This window comes from Mauremys mutica, chromosome 10 (assembly GCF_020497125.1).
Source record: "Mauremys mutica isolate MM-2020 ecotype Southern chromosome 10, ASM2049712v1, whole genome shotgun sequence".
Classification (NCBI taxonomy): domain Eukaryota; kingdom Metazoa; phylum Chordata; order Testudines; family Geoemydidae; genus Mauremys; species Mauremys mutica.
In genome coordinates this window covers 314,625-322,606 of record NC_059081.1, presented here as the reverse complement: position 1 = coordinate 322,606, position 7,982 = coordinate 314,625, and positions in this window count along the sequence as shown.

The window sequence follows — 7,982 nt, the reverse complement described above, 5'->3', positions numbered from 1 at the left end:
TGAAAGGTAGCTATAATGAGTACCTCATATCATCCTTCAGCCTCATAGTCAAGTTTGTATAAGGTTAAACTTCCACCCGTTATCCAATTATTACAACTGGCTTTGTCTCCCCAAGTTCCATAAGGTGTCCCGTGTTTCAGGGAAGTTGAATTAGTTATTGAGGAGGTAAAGGTTTTACAACTGAAGGACGTAAATCCACACCATGTAGAGGTGAAGCATAGGAGTTTATTACACACAGCGCTGGCAGCGTGTCACCTTGCTTATTAGGCTCAGAGACACTGTCAATCAATTGATTACAATAGAGTATATGGCTTTTCCATGGGCGGGGGAAAGTGACAGGGTAGGCAGTTCCACACCCCGGGATAGGTCTGGCTGCAAGACAAGATAGCACATTAGCCAATGGTTAACAGGTTACATAATGTCTCTGCCCATGGTCTTAAGTTAGCACGTTAACATTTAATATATATTTTATCCTAATAACATTTTAAGTATTAATCAATGTTGAATTCTGATTTGGGGTACATAGGAATGGAGTAGCTCCTCTGATTGTCAAGCAGATACATTCCTAGGAGTTAAAACAAAGAAACAGTTAAAGTATATGGCAATAGAGATTGTCTCCTCTGTGTTTTAAGGCAGGCATTGGTCCCTGGGAAAGGAAGGTGGGAGGATGCCATATCTTATAATGACATGTGCCAACCTTTCATAAACTCAAGGTTGGATCTGTGGGAAGAACGTTTCCCTATAGAACAAACTAACAACCAAAACAGGGCTTCTTTGTTCAATCTGCAACTCTGAGTAAGACACAATTATTCAGTTCTCGGCTCTAACACCTGGCAATTTGCTGACTAGGCTTATTTTGGCAAAGCAAGGTTATCTTTTGTTTATTCTGCTTCTCTTAGCTGATCACTGTTTGCTAGGCCTCTGGTCCCTTGACCATATTCTGGAGTTTGGGTCTGGAAAAGAGCTGACACAATCCACAGACTAGGTTGTTATATAAAATGCACATGGATTTTAACCCTTCAGTCCCTACTCTTGACCCTAGGGTTCCCTAACCCGCCAGGTCACATATACCAATTTTAATGTACTCATCCTACTGCGGAGTTGCCGGTAAAGCACCAGTACCATCAGGAATGTCAGGATAGACTCCCCACATAACTTGACAAAATAGCACCGAGATCCATCCCCAGGGGACTTTATCACCTGAGATGGCATCACCCATAATCATCGTTTTAACCTCCACAGCCTGGTTCTTTCCCTTCTAGTGCTTCACATGGGCCTGGTCCACAGTTTTCCCTATCTGAATGTACGTCAGACGGCCTTCCCCAATATGCCTCTGGGCCTCGGACACCAACTCCTCGATCTTTGACTGCAGGGCGTGTAGCCACTCCTCGAGATACTTACTGCCATAGTGCCATTCCGGATCCCATGTTAGGTTACCCATCATTGATGCAGTACGGTGGAGCCGCGTCCCATCAACAGTCATGGTTGACCTTCGGGGGACCGTCATGCACACGGCTGGATGTCTCGAGGGGCAGGGCTTTCCATTTAGCTTGATGGAGTGGTTCTGGGCAGTCGCTGAGGATGGGCTATAGGGTTCCACTGCTTCCATAAGGGCTGGGTGGACCCGGCCATTGAGGAGATTGGTTACAATTCCCCGTGTGATGAGGGCCAAAGTTTGTCCTGCTCTCCTACAACTCTCCTGTAGTGCCTTTATTTTTGTCCCATTTATTAGCAGACTGGTGACTTCTTGGCCCAGATATTTTGTTATATCTGATAAGGTGGATACAGAGTTTGAGAGATCCTTTAAGCTGTCTAGGATAAATCGACTGGCCTTAATAGTATCCAGTCCTCCCTGGGCATTAGAGATTATAGCATCTGCCACCCTTGATTCCAGCTGGTCCTTCCTTTCAGCTTGGTGTGCTATGGTATAGGTGTTGCAAACAGAATTACCTGCACCAAACCATCCTGCAAGGGTATCTAGTAATCCCCTTCTCTGTCTAGTTAAGCACTCACCAATTTGGTTTGTTAGGCTAGTAATGTTTCTACTCATTTGAGGCCTGACCTTTGCATATTGTTTGTTCTCTACCTCTAAAGGAATACGCACCTCGACCCTGTAAGTGTGGAATACCACCGAGGTGAGGACCGGTAGTGCTGGTCCTATCATTATAATCCTGGTTCTGGAACAGGGATTTGTGCAGGGCGTGACATACAATTGAGTGGTTCCACTCTGTCTCTGATAACCCAGTTAATTGTTACCAGTTGTGGACATTCTAATTTGGGCCATCGTTTAACAAATATGTGCCATGCCTTTGGTGTTAAAGCACGGATGCAGGTAAGTGGTAAGCTCCATCCTGAATCAGCAAGTTCAACCTCCACAGGTACCATGTCGGTATAATTGGCGCATGATCTTTCATGAGTGTTTGGTTTCTTTCTCCCAAAATTCCACACAAATTCCAGTATCGAGGTCTGTGCGTTCCCTCCCAAGCCATCATGGCAATATGCCATGTAGTTGTGCTCAAATGAGGGTTAGCCCAAGACCTGGTAGTACCCTTCACTAGTAGTACACAGCTGTTCCCCCTTTAAAGGTAATTCGGACACTGGTTGCATTAAGTATAGACACTGTTCGTCTCAGGGGGCCACAGCATCATCAAAGAGCCTCGCCCTGTTCAAAGGGGTAGCTCATACGCTTCCACGATTCCTTCCAAAAGCGCCGTAATCTCCGGATCTGACACCAGCGGATAACAGGGCAGTCGGTTGTTATCAAAATTGTAATGTTACTAGCCTCCCTGTTTTTGTGAGCATCAGTGTGTGATTTTATTTGGACCTTCTTGCATTCTACTATGTGCTCGTGTCCTAACCACAGTGCCACCTTTACTTCTGGCCAGATTTGTTTATTGGCCACTGCATGTGTTTTGGACAAACTAAAGTGTTTTCTTAGTGCAGCAATTAAAGCAAAGCAAACCTGGAGGAGGGGGGTTAGTGACCCATTCCCAGTCCTCCTTTTCACATGGCACACGACTTGCGTCCTTCCTCATGCATCACAGGGACAGCAGGAGACACAGCAGAAGCCTCCCAATGGTCACTGTTGTTGGTGTCATTAAGCATAACCCTAGGTAACTCAGGAGGGTGGAAAACCACAGTGTTAATAAAGCCTTTCTGTACCAGGCCTGAATGAATCAGGGTTGATGTTAAGCTTGTCCAAACGTTTCCATGTTGAACCCTGATTGACCTTGCGAGCCAGGATTAAGGATGGAATGTGTAACTGCTCCTTATCAGTGCAACACTGAAAGCCTGTTTGCTCCCCCCCCCCAAGCCAGATACAAAGTAATAAATCCGAAAGTAAACCAAGCTGACAGCCTTGAAAAGTTACTAACAGATACATTGTTTGCTGTCAAGAATGATTTAATTTGCTTGGTGTAATTGCTAGCTATACAATATGTCTACTATATAGGAGGGGAGTAAAGGAGGGAGGAGAATAGTGGGCGGTAACAAAAATGTCTAACTAAAATCATGTATAAGAAGGAAAACACAGCTTGCATCTGTGTGCAGGATTTGAGATTGCTATGTCTCCCTTGCACCTTGTTTGGGCTCAAATAAAAACTTTTTCTGCATTCTCCACCTTGGTGTGTTTATTGGAAGCGAAGCACACCGGGCAACGAACCACTGTTGCTGCCTCAAGCATTCTGTGCTGGCAACACTGTGGTTGTCCTGGTCACCCTTCAGTCCTTCCTCCTTCTCCTTTTGTTCACCCGTGGAAGCATTGTTAGTATTGACAGATGCTGATTTAAACAATTATAACTGATTTTGGTGACGCCAAAATGTTTAAAGGAAAATTTAAATCTGTGCACATGTATTAGTAGTTAGAAGGACCTTTATCGGGCCTTGCCATCTTGGCTTTAGAAATTCCTTTAACCCCTGGATAAATGCAACACATTACTAAATTCACAACTTTAAATGCAGGTTTGTCTAGACTGCTATTATTATTCAGCTCGGTTTGGTGTTTTTTTCTACTGGGTTGTATAAATTCTTTAACTCTATGTCCAATGCCTTGATGTAGTTTTGCAGGCTGTCTGCAAAAAGCCCGGATCCCCCTGCAGGGAGTGTCACAGTGCTAGGCATTTTCCTTGCTCTTCCTGTCATTAGCTCAAAGGGTGTCAGTTGAGTCAGCCTATGTGGGCTTTCTTTGATTTGATACAACATAGCAGGAAGCATAGGAGCCCATCCTTCTCCTGTATCCAGTATTGCTTTTGTTAAAGCTGTTTTTATTGTTTTGTTTATTGTTTTTGATTATTTTTGAGCTTTCAGGGTGGTATGGTATATGGAATTTTTGCTTTATTTCTAGTGCTTTACATGCCTCTTTTATTACTCATCCTGTAAAATGAGTTCCTTGGTCAGAGTATGTTGATAGTGGCAAACCTCATCTGGGTATTAGCTCAATCCTAGTAAAAGAAATATTGTTGTGGCAGTACAGTTCTTGGTTGGGAATGCCTCTACCCACTGGGTAAAGGTGTCAATAATTTCCAAAATGTAAGTGTACCCTATGCTTTGTGGCAAGGGTCCAGGAAAATCAATTTGCAAATGTTGCCACAGTCCCTCTGGTCGTAGTTGGTGATTCAGAGGCACCTTTTTTTTTACCCAAATTTACTAGTGCCTATGTTACACATTTTTTGAGAAATTGTAAAGCATTTTTTTTTTATGGCTAGCCACCACCAGTATTTCAGGGCGGCCCTCATTTGTCTCTACCTCAGAGGAGCTGGAGAGTGGATGCCATGGCGCAGTAGAGTATGTATGGGGCTACCAGCTCCTCCCCCCCGGCCCATACCAGAGGTGAGTTTTATACACACAGCCTTGGTTTTTTTACTTTCTTTTCTGGGTTTATGGTTGCATATAGCTTTTTAAATTTACTTCCTTTTTTGGCACTCTAATAGGACTTGCTTGTGCAATTTTTTGGAACGTTTATTTCCCCAATAATTTTTTTTGTTTGTTTTTTACTTGAGATTTAATTGTGTGCTTTTATTTTTACTACTGCTAGTTCTGATGGTAGTTTGGCAGCTTCTGTTAGGCCTTGAATTGCTTTCATATTATTAATTTGCTTGCCAGTTGTTGTTATAAAACCCCTATGTGACCACACGTCTATGTAGTCACGCACCACTCCAAATGCATATCTGCTGTCTGTGTATACAGTGAGCTTCTTGCTTTCCCCCGCTCTCAAACATTCAGTGAGGGCTGTTAGCCTTGCTTCTTGGGCTGACTTTGATCCTTCCATCTGACCTGAAGCTATCACTTTCCCATCACCCTGAGTACCACTGCCCATTCTGTATGTGGCACTCCAATTTTATGCTCTCTTGATTTATTTACATACAAAGCTATATTTGCATGTTTAATGGCTTTTTTAAAATTCTTCCCAACACTTCCTCTTCTCTATAAGACATGCGTGTACCTCTCCCTTTATGTTCAGACATTTGGCTACATGTCTTTTTTTGTTTTTTGCTTTGGAGAAGTTAGGGTTTTGCAAACATAATGTTGATTCCCACTGACTCCTCTGGGCATCTGTTAAGGAGATCAGTGAGTGTATGGGGTGTATGGAGCACGAATTTCCCTGTGACAGTGTATGATTCACAAGCTTTCACAGCTCAGGGAGCTGCTATGAACTCTGGTAATCCCTGGGATACAGGGGTTTTAAGGTAGGTAAGTATGCTCCCTGAAGCTGGCTTAGCACAGCTGAGTACTGGGTCCGGCTGTGGCTGCAGTAAAGGTGGAACGGCTTTCCCATATCGGGTAAGCCCAGGCTGGGGGTGGAGGCTAAAGCCTGTTTTATTTTTATAAATGCCTCCTCTTGTTGTGTGCCCCATATTACTAACTCATTTGCAGGCTTTCCCCCTCTAGTGAGGTTTTGAAATGGTTCCACCATCTCTTGAGTGCTCCGGTATATAGGTTCTACAGAAATTAAGGAGTCCCACGACCTTCCAGACTTCCTTAACTGTCCGTGGTTTCTTTAACTCTAAAATTGCCTGCTTTTTGTCTACTGTGAGTGCCTTCTCTCCCTTGGAGATGTTATGCCCTAGGTATAAAACCTTCTGCAATTGAGCTTTCTTCGGGCTTAATTTAAGTCTTGCCATGCAAAGATATATATAAACAGTCTGTCTAGGGTTTTTAAATGGTCCTTTTTATTTGAACTGGCAATTACTACAGTATGTAAATAATTTGCTATCACAGTATCCCCTTCCAAAGGCACTCCGTGCTATTACTTCTGCCATTGCCCTGTGGAAGATGGAGGGAGAATTATGGAACCCCTGAGGTACTGGGGTCCAAGTGTACTGCTGGTCTCCTACTGTAAATGCAAATTTCTCCTGACTCTCCTTTGCAAGGGGAATACTCCAAAATCCATTAGCTACATCCAGGACTGAGAATACTGAGTGTCCTGGGGTTAGCAAATTCAGAATAGTGGCAGGGCTTGCCACATTAGGATGTGCCTTGGGAGTCACCCGGTTAAGGTGGGTGTAGTCTATAGTTAACCTCCAGGTCCCGTCTGGCTTCCTGATGGGCCAAACTGGGGAGTTAGTTGTGGAGGTGTTTTTTTTAATTACCCCTCTAGATTCTACATAAATATATAGTCACTAAACTGCCTCTAAGGCTTTGGGTTTAATAGGATCCTGCCTGTGGGCGTTGTGAGTTGGTCCTTCTACAGACAGAGGCTTCATGTTTACTAGCCCACACTCTTGTTTATCTGTTGCCCACACCTCAGGGTGAAGGGAACACGGGGTTTCTACTATACTCTCCCCCCCCCGGTATTATTACCTATTACTGGCAATCATGGCTATATTTTTAGATGATTTTTCCTGTTTGGACCCTTTGGCCCATTCAATGCAGCTAGCTCTGGGGTTGGTTACTCCCACGAGCTCCTTAAGGAGATCTATGCTGCACATTGTGTCTCCCTGCTCAGGGCAAACCCCCCATTTGACAGAATTTGAAGATATGGTCACAGTCAATTTCTACTGCCTGGCTAAGGGTTGCTTTTAATTTTCCACCTTCCACCCCTTCAATCCATATGGTTCTACAGGTCAGGGGAAGATCTTAGCTGGTTATTGATACCGAGGCTGCTGTGTCTATTAACATGTTGCACTGTCGGCCCCCACTCGTGCATTTAAAAACATCCTGGGGTCGCCTTCAGTTCCAGCCACAGAGGCCGCTGTCGGAGAAAAACTTAGTTCTCGCTTTTTGTTTGGGTGCAGCAAAATCAAATACTTTATTATTTCTCCAGTAATTACAATGGAGGGAGAGAGTGCCATAGGACACAGGGTCACCCCAGTCCTGGACAGGTCTCTCAACTGGTAAACAATTACATCAAGCCTTTATACCTTTGTTACAGACAATTTCTAGCAATCATGGAGACAGTAAAGAGAAAACAATTGCATTTGTTTATACATAAATCTTTCTGCTATCTTATTTATCTCACTACTAAGAAAAGCAAGCCTGCATTTTTGGTTAGACTGTTGCAAGGTCGTAATAACTTTTCACACAGTTCACTCTGTCTCACATTATCTTGCTTCTACAAATCTCACGTCATTAGGGTCACAGCTAGCCTAACTCATGCTAAGTAACTAACATGCATTAAGATCCCTTCAAATCCTTGTTAATTATTTACTGGCTTCCACACCGCTGATACCTATTTGCTAGCCAGGAGTTTGAGCAACTCCTGGATTTGTTTATCCTTTCCTTGTTCTTGGGAATAAGAGGGAGGATTTCTGGCACTTGTGTCATATAAAATAGCTTCCCCCCAGAAATGTTAGGGTACACTTACCCCATATACTAGTATGCATGTGCGTATTGATGATGGGTATGTATGGACTTGTGGTGTACTTATTAAGTCTGTGGGTAAAACTTTTAAAAATCCCCTTTGCCATCCTTCACTGTTTATTGATGTAGGTAAAAGGTCTCTAGACATCTAGATAGGTCATCTTTTCCTAGGAATGTAAAGGGTC